Genomic DNA, 17639 nt, shown 5'->3' with positions numbered 1-17639 from the left:
TTTGGGCATCGCTCTGTGCAGCTCCGGCTGTGCCAGAGCATGTGGGGCTGCCCGCAGCACCTTTCTGCATGCCCATGGATAACACAGGTGGTTATGTTGGTCTGTGAGGGTGCTGTGTGCTCCACAGGGGCATGGAGCAGGCAGAGGCATGCGGGCAGCACTGGGAGTCCCCCAGCCACTGATCTGGGTGTTGAGCAGCGGGATGCTGCCCCTGGCCCCAGGATAGTTCCTCTCTGGGGAAAGGGAAGAGTGAAAGAGAGACGGGCAAGAGGCAGGGCCAGGCAATAACGTTGTTGTTTTCTGGGCTTTTAACTGTCGTGCAGCCTTCATACCCTGTGTAAATCAGTCCCTTGGGTCACCGAGAGGAGACGTGCCCTGGCACAGCTGCTGGGGCATCGCTGCTAATTGTGGCTCCAGTGGGACCGCAGCAGCTGCGGCGGATATTTGTGAATGAGCCATACCTGAGCAGTGAGTTAATTCACCCACCAGCCCTGGGTGCAGCTCATGGGGCAGCTCCCAAATCCCCAGCATGAAGCCCTCCATCTCCTCCTCATTTTAAAGCCTGGTGGGCTTCTCTTTTCTTTTGTTTTTTTCTTTCCTGGTAGCTGGAGTTTTGACAATAGCTGGCATAAATGCTATTTGGTCTTAGCAATGCTTCTATTTTTTGTTTCCATGTGATTTTAAATGCTTGTGAGTGTGCTGAGCGAAGCGCCCTGCTAGGCTGAGCTCAGCAATGCTCCTCCTGTACTTCTCTCACAGTGCAGGAGGGGGGCATCCCCATGGGGCTGCAGGCTCCCTCTTACCCCCATCCGCTCCCTGCACTCTGCCTGGCAGGCAGCTGAAACATCCCCTTGAAGGGAAAAAATAACCCCTTTTTGCACCCTTCTTGAGCCCCTGCACACCCTCGTTGTTTATGTTCAATCCGGCACACTCCATTTCGCGGGCCAGCTCGGTGACCAGGTGCAGGCACCCTGAGCAGTTTTCCGTTGAAGCCGTAGCCGTATACATTTGCTCATCATAGTTTCCACTGCCCATTGGAAAAAAATAGGTGAGTGTTATGACTGCCAGTGCTGCCTTCAGAGAGGGAGAGATTTAATTCAGCGCCGCGTCAGTGCGTTCGGCATCGCCTCCGGGCAGAGGCACTGCAAGACCCGCACGGTGGAGCTCCTCCAGCCCCAGGGTGCTGGTTTATGGAGCCATGGACCCTGCTGAGCCCCTGCCAAGGAAGGGAATGAGCTCTTGGTGCATAACACAAGGATACCAGCACCGCTGCTTGATGGTGATACCCCAGGTGCTGGCAGGAGGCATGGTGTTGGGCGCACACTGCCACGGCACCTCCTCAGACCAGATCCAGAAGGGAAACAAGCGAGGATTTCCCAGGCTTTGCTGCTTCTGGTCAAACCAGCCATTCCCTGGCAGGCCACCGCTCCCACCTGCAGCTTTACAGAGCCCTTTGGAAAGAAATGTGTGTGTCTGGCAGGGGTTGGGAAGGGAAAAGTGGAGGTACCTGCTTTTACGAGCTTTGGAAAGTTGTACACATTTTGGAGGAGTTCTGAGGGGAGGTTTGAGGCCATCTTGGATGATCCCCTGGTTTGGGGGCAGTCACAGGGATCAGGGGCTGCCCAGAGCTGGGAGCTGCCACCCCATCCCGGCTCACCAGGGGCTTCCTACAGCTGCCACTTTTGCCCGATGTGCTGTTCTACTTGCCCTGGGTGTCCCCACAGGCCAGCACCAACGAGGCTGGTTCCCAGAGGCCATGCTGGCGGCGCCAGCCCCGCGCCTGGCAGAGAGCCCGAGTGCCCTGCTCCTGCCATGAGTCACACCAGTGGCACCAGCCCCTCTCCTGCCGGGCTAAAGAGAAAGAAAAAGCAGGAATGTTTCATCTTTGAGACTGATTAAAAACGGTTATCAGGGGGTGACTCAGGGAACGGCAATTCTACCCATCCTCACCTGGCTGCTCACAGAGCAAGGGAATGCCAGCAGCAAATTCCAGAGGCTTTATGCATCGCCCGGGTGGCCACCCTCATCGGGACCCACACCCAAAACCTTCACCCAGAGGCGGCTGTCAGATGTGGAGAGTGGGGCTGCTCCTGGAGCAGGATCTGGAGCAGGAGAACGTTCCTGGTCCTGGCTGTGGTGGGAGAAGGTTGCTGGAGGTGTTGGCTCCCTCCGTGACCTTGCTGGTGATGGTCATGCATCCAAACTCTCATGGGGAATCAATTATTTTGGAGTGGCAGAGAGAACTGCCTGTGTCAGAGCAAGCTTGAGACCTTGAAATTCCCCTCATCAATCCTCCTGGGAATAAATGAGCATCAGAGCCACAGACAGGGGTCCTCTCTGAGGCTGGAGCCTGCAAATGTCCCCAGGGTCCTGTCCCCGCCGGGCAAAGCAGAGGCTCAGATCCTACAGCCCATGTGGAGCCGGGTAGCTGCCCTCAGATGTGCTGCCAGTGCCACCTGCGGTGTGGTTATGGCAAGCGCGTGGCCTGAGATCTCGCACAGTGTGAGCAATCGTCCTGTTCCTAACCACAGCACGGAGGCAGCTCGGATCAACTCGCCCTTGGCAAGCACCAGCAGGCAGGTGGGGCTGGTAGGGCTGCGGGATTTCCACGGATATAAAGGAAATTGCTCATCAAAGCAGCAAATGTTCCTGCTAAAGCCCCTATTGATGTCAGGGGGAGATGGTCAGGAGGCAATACGCTGCTCCTCCCTCCAGCATTTCTGGACACACAGTTTGCAGACATCCTATAGCAAGGCTGGAAATTAGCAGCTCTGCATGCAGTTAGCCTCAGACCGAGGAGGGAGCAGGGGCACCTTCTGCAGTCCACGGCTGCGCTCTGCTCATCCCACAAATGAGAACGCCAAGTGGGAGAAGAAACTTTAAAAACCTCTGCAGTGGGTCTGGGGCAGAGCCCTGCCAGCTCCATCTCAGCGTGCCCACCAGCCCCAGCCAGCCCCGATGCTGGGAGCATCACAGCACCCGGAGCCATCCAGAGCCCCCTTCTGGTGCCAGAAGAGTGAAGAAACCCCCCGCGAGATGAGAGAGGCCCCGCCAGCCCCGCTGCCGTGCCTTCGACTTCTTGCAATAGCCAGCGGGAACTGCAATTAACGTCTGCTGCAATTTCTTCATTATCATAATGACAGTGCTCAGCAAAATATACGGGAGACATTGACGGTGACGCCCAGATGCTGGAACCATACGATGCCACATGGAAAATCATGGCAGGGTATAAAAACTAGGCTTTTATATGGTACAGCTGCCTCTGCATAATGCCCTTGTAATTTATCAGTGTACAGCATCTGGTTCTTTGCTGTCATTCTTCGACTTTCAGACAACCATAATCTCAAGTGTCTTAATAATAACACAGACCTGCCAGACAGGGGGAGGAGGAGGCTGGGGAGGGGGCGGCGAGCAGAACGGCTCCTTTTGTGCCGTTTATCCTAACTGAGAGGGGGAAAAAAAATAAAAAACAAAAAAAACAGAAAAAGGGTGAGCATGGTGGGGACTGGGAGCGCTGCGGGGCAGGAAGGTGAGGGCTGCTGGCAGAGGGGCTAGGGCAGGGCCTGCAGGACCCTGCCTGCAGGGGCACGATGCAGAAGCTGCTGCTTTGGCCTGGAAGAGTGCCAGGCATTGGCTCTTTCTGGGGCTAATTTTGCTTTGTAGGTCTAATGAAAACCACTCGGCCAAGCCTGTGGTTGGAGTGTGTGCACGGCGGTGGTGCAGGGCCTGGCCCCACAGAGCTTGCTGGGGCTCAGCCACCAGCCCAGGGGTGGTGTGGGCTGCAGGGCCAGCACCAGGCCTCCCAAAAAATGCTGCTACCAGCATAGGGCATCAGCCCTGGGGCTGCAAACACTGGGGTGGCTACAAAACCACCGCACTGCAAACCAGGCCCGCCTGTCCCTCCTCCATCGTGGAGGGGCTGTCGTGGGTCCAGGGGGGGTGTAAATCCACCCATGTCACCGCCGTTGGGTCGTGCTCACTGTGGGGCAAGAATGGGGGCCATGAGACACTGCCAGGTGGGTCTCAGCACCCCGTACGTCTGTGGGACTCCAGCCGTGGGGCTGTGTGGCCACGGACCATGTCAGGCTGCCCGCTGCCACCACGAGGTGGCGAGCAAAGGAGCCTGTGGGTGGCCGGGCTGTCCTGTGGGAAGGGCGCTCAGCCTGCAGCAGGGCGAGCTGGGGGCTCGATTTTTCCATGAGCAGGGATGAGTGCGAGGTGGGAGCACACATGAGGGCACCTGTGGGAGAGCTCGCTGAGAACCAGGATGTCCAAAAGGAGCAGAGCAGGGCTTGGGAGCATGGGGAAGGGCGTCCTGTGGCCCCCCAACTGAACCCCAAGGGGAAGGCTGGTACTTTCCATCCCCAGCCTCCATCTTCTTCCCCATCTTCTGCAGCTGGGCTGGGGGAGAGCAGGCTGGGGGAGCCCTGTTAGTGCTAATGAGCCATGCCTGGAGGGGGGAGGCTCCACCAGAAGGAGCTGGGCTGGGGCTGCTGCTGAGGGCTCTTCCTGGGTGCTGTGAATGTGCTACCACAGAAGGTAAGCGGTGGGTGCTGGGGGTGAGCCCTGGGTACGGTGTCAGGAGGCTGGTGGTTAGCTACAGGCTGAAGTCAGCGTGGCCCTGCTCCTGCCTGTGTCAGGCTGCAGGTGTCTGTGCCTTGATGGCTGAGCTGTGGAGCACAGGACAGCCCTCTGTGGGGCTGAGAACCTGCAGGCTCCACCAGGAGCCGTGCCCATGGCCCTGCACGTGCCTGGGAAGCTTTAAAGGACTGCCCAGCTGTGACTTGCAGGCTCCTGTGGTGCTGGCTGTGGGCAGGATGGAAAAGCTCATCCCGCAGTGCAGTCCTGGTGTCTGCCCCCCTGCACAGAGGCGTGGGGATTTGCTGGAGAAATTTCCTGTGGAAACCAGCTGACACCTCCACTGGAAAAGATGTCTACAGAAACAAAAAGGGCATTTTATTTAGTAAGTGTACCCGCTGACTTTGTGTGCGAGCCGTCCAAACACCTCCCCAGCGCTGTAATTGGGGTGGGCACTTACACGACAGCCGTTTGCCAGCCGGGCTTGGTGCTGCTGCTGGCAGCTTGGCTGTGAGAGCCCCAGGAGCACACCCAGCACCACAGCACCAGGGCTGAGCCCAGGCGGGTTTGTAGCGCACATAAATTTACGGCTACTTCATCCTTTTGAGGCAGGAGGTGAGCAGAGAGACATTTTGAGGCAGGAGGTGAGCAGGGAGATATTTTGTGCTGCTCTTACCATTTCTGTAATAAGAGATAAGTAGCATATTATGTTAACAACCAGATGATATGTAATAAACTGGAGCTAGCAGTCCTAGTGGAGCCAGAAAGCTTTATCTTGGTTGTTAGAGGGACCACAGGGGTGTCCCTGGCTGGAGTGAGCGCCGACACTGCCAGCTTTACCTTGCCATGGGAGGTGAAGTTTGCTCAGGCTCACCCTGAGCCCCTTGGCAGGTATCCAGAGGGGAGGTCAGCTGAGGTTACCGGGGTTAAACATTGATGGCAGCGAGGCTCTGATGCGCGGGCGAAGCACTGTCACCTAGCGGTAGCGTTAGCTGAGCCACAGGAGCCAGCGCTGTGGTGCTCAGAGCCTGTGCTGGGGCAGCCCAGCCTCCTGGGGGAGATTTAGGCTAACACAGCACCAAGAGTGTGCCCATGGCCAGGACTGCAGCTGGGAGGGGTAATGGTAACGTAAGTCCTGTCAGCGTGCTTGTGCATCCCTGGGGGGGGGCTCCTTGCACCATTAATGCCCAGCCTCCCTCAGCGGTTACCTGAAACGCCGTCTCTGAGACAAGATGTATTTTTAACACAAACAAGCCACCCGGCATCACAAACAAATCCCACTCTCCTCCGTGCAGTACCGGTGCTAAGTGACCCAAGGCAGCCTGCCCTCTGGTCGTGCTACTGCCTGTCCCGGCTGGGTGGGCACCCGGCCTTGTGTGAAGGGACTTTGTGCTGCTTGGTGCAGGATGGGGCCGTGCTGTGCCCGCCCCATGGCTTTGGCTGGCAGGGATCAGTGCCGGAGGTAGCAGCCTGGCTCTTGAGGACTGATTTCTGTTGCCACACGGGGCTGGTTTGGGCAGGGAAGGAGCTGTCGGATAGGCAGCAGTGTGGTGAGGCACAGGCCTCCCTGCAGCCCTCCTGCAGTCCCTGGGGTGCACACCCCGAGAGCAGCACTGGCCCCATGCCCTCCGGCAGCAGACCCCTGCCCTGGGGAAGGCTGCGGTGTGGTAGGGGCTATTTCCCAGTGCCCCTTGACTGTACAGATGAATACACACATGCTTGGATTTCTTTGCTCCCAAGAACTGAAGCATGCTGGCAGCCTGGGCTGTCCACCCCTGGCAGCTGTGGCTGGAGCCACCCAACCCTTTCCCTTCCCTGGTCTGCCCACTCCAAACCCAGCATAGGACTACAGGTCCCACAATGGTTTTTGCAGTGTGGGATCTGGACCCCACCAGCCTGGTAGGGCTGAGGGGCTCCAGCATGCCATGACAGCTCTGCCAGCCGCCTCCTCACATGGCCAAGCCCTGGGGGCCAGCACGATTCCTGCAATTTCTGCAAAACTGGCATCATCTGCCCTGGGAATTTGCCGAAAAAGGCTGAATACAAACAAAGCCGATACATCCCTTGGTCGATTTAACAAAGTGGCGCGTGCGTTCCTCTCGGAAAATAAAATGTTTACTCTAGTGGATGTAGTGCTAGGTTAATACATTTGGGTGAAATGTTCTTGGACCAAAGTACAGCCGTACAACCGATGCAGGAGTCCGACAATTCGCAAAGCAAACATGTTACGCCAGCGGGTGAGCTGGAGCCACATTCCTCAGTGTTTGTGCCCAGCATGGACGACCCTGGGATGGAGGTGCCGGTGGGGGAGCTGCTAAGTGACCCCTCCTTTTAATTAAAACAAGTGTTTCCATAGGATTTTTAGGGTTCAGCATACATTAATATGCAGGTATAAATTCACTTATTTTAGAGCTGTCTCTTTCCTACACTGATGGTCATGTTTTTGTGGTCAGTCTTGTATTTGTCTCCCATTGCACTAATTTTCTTTGTGCTCATAGAGCTGCTGTGTGAGGGGGACCCGGGCAGGCTCTGCCTTGGTCTCTGAGCTGCTGCCAGTGCTGGTTTGGGTCAGCGCAGGACCTGGGGCTCTGCTCTCCTCCAGCCCTGCCAGTCCCTTCCCATCAGCTTCTGCCCTTGCAGTAGTCGTTGTCAGGCAGCCTGGTAGGTCTGGGGGTTGCCAGCGAAGATCATCATCCAAAGAAATACACATTTTTTGACTAAAAACAAACACTGAGTGCTGTTGAGTTCTCTCTGCTTGCCTGGGTCAGGCCTGAGGTCTGCTTAGTCCCTTCCTCGGGGCTGGAAAGCTGCAGATGTCCCACAGCCTGGAAACAAAACCTGCCCTGGGAGGAAATGCTTTCCTGCCGCCCTGCTGGGAAGCCTGACTTTTTCTGTCCCTTTTTTAAAGCATCTTTTTAAATGTGGCTTATCCACCATTTCAGCTGGAGTCAGGGTGGGGAACGCTGCTGGAAAATAGGGCTTGGATTTGGGAGTTTCCTCTGTGAGACCTGGAGGGGGGGTGTTGTCTTATCTCTCCTCAGTCTCCATTGGCAACGTCTGTGTTTGAGCTGCTGAAATAGTTACTTCATCTTAGCCTTTTGTTTTGTTTCACTGGAAACCAATACTTTGGCCATGTCAAGGCTTGAATTCTTCTGTGGCATTTTTAATCCAGGTTCGATGGCTTGCTCGGGTCCCAGAGGTAGAAAGCTGAGTAGAAATAAATACAGGGAAAGAATTGTTGGGATGTAAAAGAAATTGAGGGGGAAAAAAAAAAAACTGGTCACAGTAATTTGGCAGAAAACCTCCATCAGTTCTTGTAGTAGGGCTCATAGGACTGCATGAATCTCTGTTTAAAGAGGAGGGAGATGGTTTGAGAGCCTCTGTAAAGGCATGGGGAGGTTGGATGGGCTGTTGTCCCATCTTCTGGTGCCCCTGTGTCCCCTGCCCTTGTGTTTGGTAAGCTAACAGCACCCTTACCCAGAGCCAGCCAGGGGCTGCCTCCTTCCCTGGGGCTGGAGAGCTCGGCTCGTGCCTGCAGATGCATCCTCCGGGGAGGACTCTGGACATCTCTGTCTCCTCCCTGCCTCGCCTGTTTTGCTGCTGATCTCCGGACAAGCAGCTTTTCATGGAGACAGGGGGTTATTGTCCTGTTTGTGCCTGGAGGTGCTGTTGTTGAAAATAACCGAGGCAGCATTTTTGCTGTAGCCGAGCAGCCTTTGCCCAAGTGTGTATTTGCATCAGCCTGGAGGAGAGTTTCACTTGCAGCCTTATCGGCCTTATCTATTCCTTCCCTGAAGCCAGCGCAGTGACGAGTGTTTTCTTCTCATTTATCTGTGTACCTGCCTTAGCAGTTGGCCAGAAGAGATGCGGAATGCTGGGGATATCTAAACAAATCACTTTCTTCTGGTGCCCATAATTTACCCCAGGAATCAATTTTACTGAGTTGCTTATCAGTCTGTGTAGGGCACTGCATTTCCCACTGTAGGGCTCAGCTCCAAATTGGAGCAGAAGCTCTTGGAAAGTTTATCTAGGCTTTGATTTCTAGTGAAGATAGGCATTATCTGCACAAAATAAACCTCTTTGCCCTATAACCCCCAGTGATGGGAGGCTGTGACGGGACTGCCAAAACAGAGATGGACATAGGGCTGTTTTGCCTTTGCTTTTTTGGGGTCAGGCCGTGCTAGCAGCAGCATCGCTTGGCTCTGCCAGCCAAACTGCAGCCTGACTCTTTGGTCCTGCTCAACCTGCCTTTGGATGCTCCTCTCTCCTCATTGCAACTCTGCCCTGAGCTCCCTGTGAGCACCCAACCCTCATCCCACCCTGGGGGATATTCTCTCTTCCTTTTCCTTCCTTCCCCCAAGCCCACGCAGATGCGACCCCAGGACCCCAGCACCGTGTGCTGCCATAGCACAGGATGTTTCCTCCTCCTCCTCCTCTTCCTCCTCCCTTCCTGGTGGCGCTGAGGGAGCCCAGCCCCATCCCGGAGCAGACCCACGTCACGCCTGCTCGCTCACTGCCTTGTCTTTGGCAGCACATCGCTGGTAGAGACACAGGATAGCTTGGCCTAAATAATACATGGCAGGAGCTGCTCTGGCTGTGCAGATCATTTTGCTGGCTTTGTAAAGTTAATCAGTTTACATGTTACCATTAGGTCAGGAAAGCTAAATTTACCTTAAATAATTAATCCAGATCAATTAAACACAGGGTAATTGTGAAGAATAGTGAGAGGAGGAATGACCCTCATTTCTTCCAGTCCTTTATCTCGCTTAGACAACCACTAGCAGTAACACAGCTTATGGAGCTTGGGCAATGGGAAACTAATTTACATTTATGTTTTGTGATGACAGCTCTATCCTGAAGGTTTGACCTAATTACTGCGTCTTGTCTCGATTTCTGTCTGGGATGTATTGTTGCTGTCATAGTGTCAAATGCAGCTAATGCAAAGACCCAGCAGTCCCATTAAGACGTTACGTGGTGAGGCTGCTCTGTTGGGCAAGTGCAAATGAACGTTTCTGTATGTCTGAAAATTTCTGTGATTGTCTTATCAAATATATCACCAAAACAAATACTTGTTAGAGCTCCTGGAGGATATCTTCTAAGTAAGAAACTTGAAAATGACTTGTAAAATGTATTTAATAATCGTTAAAATGCTGCTAGAAACCATACAGAAAACCAGTTTTCTGGCAAAGGTGGATGAAGAAGTGATGTGGCATGCTAGGAAGCAGCATAAAGCACCTCTTGTAATGGAGAATTGAAATGCCTCTTGTGTAGGAGAACCTCACAGAGGCTGAGAAAGCTTTGGCTGTTTTAGCTGCTCTTGGAGCGGCTTGGTGGTAGCTTGCAGTAGCTTACACAGACCGTTTCTTGGGATCTTTACTGCATGAATAAGTTGGTTCAACATAACCGCAGCCAATAAAGAAGCTAGCAGAAAGGAGCTCAGGGGCACACTTCTCCCAGCGACAGTTTTTTAGATGAACTCCTTGGAGGTGGGGGCAGAGGGGACAATGCAGGACGTTCCTGGAAGGCGCCTGTTCCCCACGCTCCCACCGAGTTACAAAACTTGTTTTCCAATTCTGAGAATCATCCGCGCAAAAGGACCATAAAGAGTTTTAAAAGGACTTTCTTTGGCTTGCTTGTTAGGAAGCTCTTTGTAGCAAACTGGCAAATGCTGCTGCCTGCTGTCAAGATACAAGTGCTCCCCTGGCCTCTTCCCAGAGAAAGGGAAGGATTAGGTAAGGTGGAAATGTTTGCAGCTCTCTTAACTGGTGTAAGAATTACTTTAGTATGGTAATCTCCCTGGCCCTAATTTCCAGAAAGAACAACAGTGAGTCCTTGAGCTATGGCAGACTTCAGGAGTAACACTGTCCGTGTTACAGAGTCTTGCTAACCTTTCTTCAAAACAGAGACTCTTATCCCAAAGTGAAGGCAAACAGTTTCTGGCCCAGGAGGGTGTGCTCAGAGTGCCGAATTACTGCTCTGAAATCTCTGTTGCCACCCTTCGCTCTCGTGGAGTTTGTCTGCTTGTGGTCTGTTGTGAAAGCTTTGCTTTTTCTTTGTCCTCAGGCATGGTATTTTTATATGGTTACGTCTATATATAACACATTATCAAAAACATACTGTGCAGTAATAAATTGCTGATCTTTTCCCTTCTGATAGAGAAATTAGAGGCTTTGTTTCTTTGGCTGTAATTCCTGGAGATCAACACGATAACAAAGTAGTTGATAAACTTTGGGTTGGATGTTGCAATGCCTTGCTAGCTGTGGTGCTTATCTGGATTACTTTTCAGAGGACTGATGTCCTGTCTGCCTCACAGGGAGGTTCACAGAGCTGTCCATAAATCCCTGGTAATGCATACAGTCGATTTTGTTTTAATGTATAATCTGCCAAGTCCCAGCACGCTGCTAACCCGTTGTTGATCTGGCCGAGGTGCCTGCAGCATGGACATAACCTGCATGTGGCATGGACTGCGGTTCTCTGCAGACAAATGTGGTTCTCCTTCAGCCTCAGTCTTCCCACCTGGTGGTCCAATGTGTCCAAGGCCTGGAAATTCTCATGCTGCAAGCACTTTGGTCCTAATGCATGGCTAGTATCGTGGGTCCCTGTGTTGTGTGCACCGCGTAACAGCAACGTCAGGCACCTGGCATCGGTGGTGTTAATATTGAGAAATATCTGGTTGTGCACACAGGCAGGCTGCGAACCTTCTGTTAACAAAAACAGCCACCAAAATCCTTGACCTACTTTGTTCCGAGAGGTTGCATTCCCCCTTCTAGAGGCTTTTGAGTTTTTGCAGTAAGGGAATGCTCAGCACTGCAGCCAGAAGTTTGCGGGGAGGGAAGCTGGCAGCTGCTGCAGCCTTGGGTGCCTGCAAAGAGTTAACCTGCACCGCTGGTTGCATGACAGCCCCCAGCTGTCTGTGCCTTCCCCTCTAGCGTTTCTCTCCATTATTTCATCAAAGCAACAGGCATGGTTTTAATTTTCCATGACTTGCTTATGAAATACGATCCTTGCTGTAATAAAGAAATGATTTGGTTTGTAATGGATACATAAGAAATCAATTTCCTATTTTTAAATTAGGTAGGATTAACAATGAAGCAAACAATAAGCAGAGCGACGGGGAGAAAGAGGAATGGGAGAAAGACCCAACAGCCCTGAGACAGGGCTGACTGCACTTGGCCGTGTTACACTGCATTTGTTAATTGCCTCACTGAGGCACTCACAGCTGTAGTGTTTCTTCCAATGTATATTCATTTTCTGCTTGAAAATTATGGTTTGGGGAAGATTGCTGAAGATTCATGACTCTCCTTCTGCCTAGCAGTGACATTTAAGGTGCAACACAGTTCCTGTTCAAATTCATGGTTCAAAAACACCCAGCGCCACCATAAATGTCTCGGGAACAGATGTCCTCCCCGGTCGTCCCGCTGCGTCTTCAGCAGGGACAGCATCCAGCCAGCATGTTTGCCTGGACCAGGAGGCTGGGAGCTGCTCTCCAGCAACTGGAATAGGAGAAGCTTCCAGCTTCTGCTTTCTAAGTTAGAGCGGTATAGGGGAGAGCTGCTCGCTGGTGGATACCACAGCGGTGTGATGTAGCCTGTGAAGGGGGGGTTAATTGCCAGTGCTAGAAATTGCCAGGTCCCCAAGTGTCTGGTGTCCCTCCTGTACCTTCCCCCTACAGCACCTGCTGGGCAGCTGTCAGAGGTCCTGCACAGGGCTAATCAGCACAGTCACCTTCCTGGCAGCTGGATGCACTTCTCCCTGAAGAAAATAAATTAATTAATTAAAAATCCGGTCCCTGCTGTAATAGATGTTCCCAGCGCTTGGTAACCCTGTGCTGGTTCCCTGTGCTGTGCCTGCTGAGGTCTGCCTGAGGGTCTTGGGAGATGCAGGGAGGTGGCATAGCCCTTCCCTTCTGGGGATGCTCTGTGTGCTCTGTTCCCTGCCTGTCCCAGGACAGCCACCTCGTGCAGGGCATGCAGCAGCTGCAGGGCACTTTTGGCCGTGCGGGGGCTGTGCTGCACGGGCACCCCTTTCTCTCCAGGGTGCCGTTCCTTGAAGTTTGCAGGCGTCTCTGAAGGCGGATTGCCCTTTAGACCTTGGACTGCAGACAGTTGATACAGGTTTCCCTGCCAAGCCACACGGAGCGTTGCCAGCATGTTTTTGTGTCATTAACAGATGTGCTGTTGCTCTGTTTGCCTATCCACGCACGCAGCGAGCTCACTCCTCTGCACGGGGAGCTTGAGGATCAGGCTGTCCTCGGAGCTCTCTGCCTTGGAGTGCTCTGCAGGTGGGGAGCTGTGTGTTCGCAGAACCAGGGGTAACGAGCCTGTCCGAGTCTGTCCCCCTCAGCAAATTGCGGAATTGCACTCTGGACTTGCTAGAGCTGCTCTTTTGGTGCCAGCATCTCCTCCTGGCCCAGCTCCACGCTTGTGCTAAGTGGCTTTGGAGCTGCCCCAGGGGTCTGTCACGGGTTGGAATTAGAGTTGCATTTGGCTGGCTGGTCTGTCTTTCCTTCCTGGATGCTATTGCTTTTTTTAGCTTATCTCGGTTCTGCATGGGTTTGTGAGTTCCTGCTGAAGTCTCTAACAAGATTTGTATGGTGGCTTCTTTTTCCTCCAAGCAATCATAATTTGGCCAGAAATAAATGTCTGCAAAAATCTTTTTAAAGTCTCTCCTTCATGTAGGTTTCAGCAGCCTTCTTGAGAGACAAGCCATAAAAACTGATGGGACTTATGGAAATGGTTGGTAGGACTTGTAGGACTGGGCAGAAGTCCAAACAATTTCTTGTAATCTTCTCCACATAGATCAGTTATTGCTGGGGCAGGTACCAGATGCATTATCACTACTAATCTCCTTCAAGGGTGGAGGGGTGCCTGAGTGCAGATAACTATGATGAAACAGAGCCAGGTTTCTGTCTTTGTGCTATAAAGTCCAAGAAAACTCCACGAAATCTGAGGCCTGCTTCTACTTACTAGTGTCAGAAGGATATTGTTTTTGTACTCTTAAGACGCACAGTTCTCAAACGTCCTCCTCCTCCCTTTCCCAGCTGCTGTCCCAGGCAAATATATAGTTTTCTTTCTCTCCCTCTCCTTTTTTTTTTTTTTCCTACTGGCTACCTCTGGAGCTTCCATTAACTGTTGGTAGAGTCCCCAGCTGAAGGGACAGAACAGACTAAAACTACAAAAACAAACCCCAGCAGAAAACCCACAGATTCTTCTTATTAGCTGGGGGTTCTGCCTTCCAATTCCCCTGCTGTGTGACTCTTCACAACCTTGCTGTTTGGTATTAACCTAATCCCTCCTGAGGTGGAAAGGAAGTTCAGGCATGCTTACCTTAACCTGGTCATACTTGAACAAGCTATAGGAAAAGGAAAGTAGGCACTAATTTGTGTCGGAGTCTGGGCAAACCAGGAGTCGGATTGCTCAACCAGAGTCTGTGCAGCGCGCTGTCACCTACGGAAGGTTCCCTTGGGTAATTCCTGGGACAGCCAGACTGCTCTAGGCTTAGCAGCACATAAACACGAAGTCACGCTGCTTTTGTAGCTCTAGTGGATACCAGGGGCCATGCTGCTCACCCTGTGGGCTGGAATTTATCTGCATGCCACTTGCAAGCAAGGCTCTGTTGCCTCCTGAACCAGCTGAACTGGCACCATCTTGCAGCATTTAGGCTTCACTCTGCCTCCAACCTTGGATAAATTTAAAGCTGCTATTCATAGCCACCCGCAGGATCTGGAGCTCCAGAACACCATGGGAAGCTTCTCATCTGTTCAGGAAGACACAGATAAATATAGGGATGGCTTCCGGTGGGTAAAATAAGGTTTTGTTGTGCTCGTCACATTCATAGCTGAGATGGCATTCTTACGCGCGTGCTGTCGCTGTGCCAGGCTCCAGTGTGGATCGGGGCCTTCCTAGGATTTCACTGCAGAGATGTGGGGAGCAGCAAGAGTTCAGGCTACTAGTTTAGCTGGTTTAAAGCCCCCAGGGCTATCCAAAGCAGGGGTGAGATCTATTAGCTATGAATTTAGAAGGTATTTTCCATGGAGGGTGAGCTTAGTTTGCTTTGGAAAACAGCTGTTTATTAGGAGCAAATGTATGGGAAGGGTAATTCCTTGGGCATCTCAACCTGGGGAATGGTGTCTGGTGCTTTACAAGGAAAAGAACAACCTCTAGTAGCTTGGATAAAAACAAAGAACAACAACAAACAGCAGCTTTACAAAAGTTTCCTTTAGCTGAATAAAAGGCCTTGAGGCTGTGCCCAAAAACTTTGATATGTTCCTTTGGGAGGATTAAACAGATGTTTTCTTTTCTCTTTTTCTCTCTCTTTTTTTTTTCTCTCCAGTGATTAATATTTCACATTTCCAAAGAAGATACAAATAACAATTCTGGGGCGTGTTGACACACCCCAGCAAAAGTTCTGCTAGCAGTTTATCAGCTTGAACTAAAGCTGAAATTAAGTAATCTCGAAACCTACATCTGGTCACATTTATTCTGGAGAGGAGTCATGGCAAGCCCAATGGAGCAAGCATGAAGATGAGCAAAATGACTGCAGAGGTGGCTGGTGGTAGTGAAGGCAGTGCAAAGCTCTTCATGCCATGGAGGAACAGCTCAGGTCTCCTGCGCAGCCTCTTACAGCAAAGAAACCATAATGATGTTTGTGTTTGCGGTGATCAGAAACGCCCTGAATTTTGCATATTGGTATACGTGGATTTCTGTAACTTGCTCACAAAATCCTTCTCTGTTCAAGTTTTTCAGCCAAAAGTTATATCCGTGGTGGTTGCAGAATGCGGTAAGGGCATACAATAGCAATTTATTTTTTTCCTTTTCTCCTCTGGTTTTATACCTTGCTGTTTTGCATACAGATTCACAGATGTGGTGGGACGTGTTTTGGAATCCTGTTGACTGAGGTTTGCCAGCACCGATTTGACAAATGTGCCCTTTTGTATTGTTGAGGTTAAACCACTGCCAGAAATGTCCTCCATGATCAACAATAATGATTACTAATTTGGAATTCAGAGTGCTCTGCTTTGCCATTCATAAGCAGCATTTCAGTAGTCTTCCAGCCAGGTATGTCTCCAGTCACGATAATTGTCTTCAGTTAGGGAGCTAATTGACTATACTGCAGCAAGTATGGAATAAATCATGTTACTATGGTAGCCAAGGTTTTTGGAAAACACTATTTCCCACAGCATAAATGCCATTCTCCAAATTTTTCTTCTTTCCCTGAAAATAGCCCTATCATCACAGAGTTCTGAGATTTAAAGCTGGATTTTGCTTTTTCCCAAGAAGGGCTCTGCAGCAATGTTGCTTTCTCAGTGTTCTTTATTTGGTTTAGCCTTCATTCATGTTAGCAGAATAGAGGTGTGTTGATAACCTGTATGCTTGGACTAATTATGGCCCAGACTGGAGCCTGAGAAAGAGTTTTGAAGGAACAAGACAAAATGCAGATGAAAATCTGAACCTTGAAACATTTAGAAATGAATTCAAAGCAAGGTAGCCAGCTCAGAGACTTCTCCACCTGTGCAAAGATTGGACTGAGATCTGGGTCTGAGCTTTACGGATTTTTCTGTACTAATATGGGTATTGGGCACTGAGGACAGGATTTTTGTCTGAGTGGTTAAAAGCCAATTAAAGAGGCTGCACTAATTTTACGGGAGTTGAGCAGGGCCTCCATGGATGCGGTGTGTCATTTCATTTCAGTGAATCGTGGCATAAATAAGGTATCAGACCATATCCTCAACAGTATTCATGGTTAAACTGTGATTTTGACTTTGTCTCTCTTCTTTTCAGCCACCGGTACATCCACAAGTGTTTTAACAAAGTATTTTGTTTCTCGCTTCCCAGAATACCAAGTGCATTTCATAACACAGCTGTTGCAAATGTTATGGCTCTGTACACTTCATGTGTTAGTCTTTCCTGTGCTTCCTTTCTCTGAATTGCATTTAATAGGCCAAGTTTTATATTTCTCTACTAATTTGTTGAAATTTATTGCATTTGTTGCCTTCCCCTCTTTCTTTTGAAAATCAAGAGAACTTCCAAATTTCAATTTAAAAGCATTTTGTTCTAATTCATTTTGTTTTTATGGAGCATAGTATTTGTTGGAGGGAGAGAAGTTGAGATCATAATCTGGCACGGTTGACTAAGTTTCTAAATTTTAAACCGCCGCCTTCTCTCTTTTTAAACATTTTCTCTGCCAATACTAAACATTTTGATCATTCAAAATGTAAATTGTACTCCCCATAGATGCTGATGGGTTACAGATATATTTACATACAAAGAAGCTGTTGAATGATTCACGTAAAAAGTTATTTTCTTGTTCTCAGGCTTAACGGTACAGCAGATTTTTTCCCCATTTTCTGTAGTCTTTGGAACGATTCACGTGCCCGCCAGTCTCTGAGCAGTACTTGAGAAGGTGCATGTGGTTAAAATGTGTGGAGCCAGAGAGCCATAAGTGGTTTAAATATTTTTTTTGCCAGAATTCCTTGTGATAGCCCTTTCTCACGAGTTGCGTGAAGTTATATGGGAAGAGCACCCAAAGGATTTGGGGGAGATGGAGTCTGACAGCCTCCAGGTGAGGCGGCCACTGCTGGAGAAAGCAAGGGTTTAGCTGCAATACCAAATCCAGTGTTTTGTGTTGGGGGATGATGTTTTTGAGGCAGTCAGCACCTTGTACCACAGACTTTGCCAGCTAAGGGTGTGCTGTACTGTAGTTATGCTGATCACAGTGATGGTACCTGCTCCTTGCTGAGCAGCATTTCATGGGACAAGTGTCACTCACTTGTCCCAGGTCCATATGTTTGCCAGACTTTGGCCTTTGGCACAGGTCCCTGTGGCATGAAGTATGAGCCGCTCCTTTTGTCATATTCAGGACGTTGAGCCCAGCCGAGAAGGCAGATCAGCATGCTGGAGATGCTCAGAGGCACTCTGGAAAGCCCTGAGCTACTGTACATCTCTTGGGCACTGCTTCAAAATGCACTTGGAACATTTCTGCACTGCTCAGGACTAAGATCCTCTCACGAGGCCCTTAAAAAACTCTGGGTCTGTGATTGGCCATAATTCTCTGACATTAGC

The 17639-nt window shown here is 50.8% G+C and overlaps 1 long non-coding RNA gene across 1 annotated transcript in view; it reads left to right on the top strand.

Annotated features, from left to right (window-relative positions):
• The first annotated feature begins 508 nt into the window (after positions 1-508).
• Positions 509-17639, top strand: part of LOC137865201 (uncharacterized) — a 38892-nt gene continuing 21761 nt past the window's right edge. Inside the window, exon 1 of the long non-coding RNA XR_011101821.1 lies at positions 509-4539. This is a non-coding gene — a long non-coding RNA (uncharacterized lncRNA). The remainder of the gene's footprint in view (positions 4540-17639) is intronic.

The sequence above is a fragment of the Anas acuta genome, chromosome 16 (genome assembly GCF_963932015.1).
Source record: "Anas acuta chromosome 16, bAnaAcu1.1, whole genome shotgun sequence".
Lineage (NCBI taxonomy): Eukaryota > Metazoa > Chordata > Aves > Anseriformes > Anatidae > Anas > Anas acuta.
Note: the sequence above shows the minus strand (reverse complement) of the source record. Positions and strands in the feature narration are given on the sequence as shown.